Here is a 2,119-nt window from a genome sequence, read left to right on the forward strand (position 1 = left end):
GAATCTACATCTAGAACTTTCTGGCGATGTAGCAAAACATATGAATATATATCCGAATCCTACAGTGCATTCCTCTTCCCTTGCACAATCTCTGCAAGTGTGGGTCAGGTGTTGAACCAGGCTGAGCCTGTGCAAACCTGTTACTTTATCTGGACTCACTAGGAATTTGCCTAGTTGTAGCCATGATCATTATCTTTTCCTCTCTCTAAGAAAGCAAAGAAAAGGTGAACATGTCATTTTGAAGAACAGACGTTTTTAAGGTTTGAGTTACGTTAATTCCTGACCACCTTGTACTGACAGTCTGAGCTGGATGGTGGCACTGGTGATCAGATAGAAAGGAGACAGAAAATCATGTGTTTTTACAATGAATCCCATTTAGACCAGTCCTCACAGCTGACAAGGCAACCAGACAATACAACATCCAAATAACTAAAGCTCTCCACACAGCTGTTTATCAGACTATAGACAATGGTGGCAGCTGCCACAATCTTTCTAGAAGTCCTTCAATATTGCCAGACCATGTAACATTCTTATTTTGATGTATAAGGTAAGAAGCTCCTTCATCTTAAAACTGGAAGAAGTCACTCGTAGTGAGAAGAAGAATATGGAATAATAATTGTACTCTGAATGTCTTATAGCTCTTTGCAAAAGGAAGAATGAATTCTAAACTCAGAGAGATTTGCCCAACTTTCTTGCTGTAGCAGGCAACTAAGTGAGGACATAAGTCCAGTGTCCTGACCTGCAGCCTGTACTGATCTCTGAACAGTAGCTTTGGGCTTTTAAGCTTGAGGTTTTAAGTTTTGCCAAGCTTCATTACATTGTCTTCATAAACTTTGTTGCATACCCTTTCTTCCACTTTCCAGGGGGGACGTAATTTTGGAGAGTCTCCCGGAGTTGTGAGATTTCCTGAAATTCGTGTGTAGAAATGACAATGCTTTATTTTTCCTTTTTTTCTTTTTTTTTCTTTTTTTTCCTTTTTCCCCCTTGGCAGAGGGAAGTCTTTTATCAGCTGTGGTGGAAAATTTTGGACAGTCTATCAAAATTTTGCAGCTGCTTGCAGGCTCAGTGACATGTACTCCTACCTTGCATGTCTGAACATCAGAGGTGCAGATCTAAGCACTCTGCTGAGCTCACTGCAATGCTAACAGGTGACAACACTATACGCAGACAGCAGAGGACCATGGTTACTCTGTCTTTTGCAATACTTGCCCAAGGAGAAGCTATGATAGTGCACTTTCCTTTTCAGAAGAAATAAATGCAACTTGTCTGGTTATTGGGTAGTTCCAGTTGCAAAACTCACAAGAATCACAATCTGACATGGCTTTCCTTCCGATCAGGTCTAGCTTTGACATCCATGATGTACGGAAATAACTGTGTTTTTCCTTACTATTGGTAGAGGACATTTCTTGTTCTCGTTTCCCAGGCCACTGCTCTTTTTCTAATTACTGTTTTATTTTAAAGGAAAAAGCTTTGCCGCCTTGTGACTCACAAGGTCTGCTTGTGCGAATGAACTCAGGTTGGTTAGTGACATGAACTCAAAGTGGCCACGGTAAAAGTACACGTACCAAACTGCAAAGGCAGAGGTGCAGCTTCTGGCTGTGTGGGGCAGAAATGGTTTTGCGCCCTGATGGAGGAGCCTGGTACCAGGGGGATGAAGATGGGCTGCAAAATAATTACCTAGAAATATTGGTCTTCAGTTCAGTTTGGTAATTGAGTTATTGTGCGAAGACACCCTGAAATCAAGGAAAAAAAATCCTCAGAGTTAAAATATTGACAAATTTTCCACTTTGAAGCAGAACTGGGGCAGGGATGGCTCAAGGGAGTTGGGACCCTCTCTCCTCATCTGAACCTCACGTGCCGACGTGGGCGGGACGGTTGTGGGGGGATTACAACCCTTTTTAGGATCCCTGTCGGAAAATTACCTTTTTTCCTAAAACAAAGTCGTTGAAAAAGGAGAGTCTGGGAAGACGGCTAGCCGCCCGCCCCTCAGTCCGCCCCGGCAGGGGGCAGCACGGCGGGCGGGACCCTCGGGGAGCATAGAGTCGCCCTTCCCCCCACGCCTCGGGCTGTTGTCATTGAGGGAGAGGAGTGGCGCGAGCGTTTCCTGCCCCACCCCGTT

Source organism: Phalacrocorax aristotelis, chromosome 1, assembly GCF_949628215.1.
Source record: "Phalacrocorax aristotelis chromosome 1, bGulAri2.1, whole genome shotgun sequence".
NCBI classification, from domain to species: domain Eukaryota; kingdom Metazoa; phylum Chordata; class Aves; order Suliformes; family Phalacrocoracidae; genus Phalacrocorax; species Phalacrocorax aristotelis.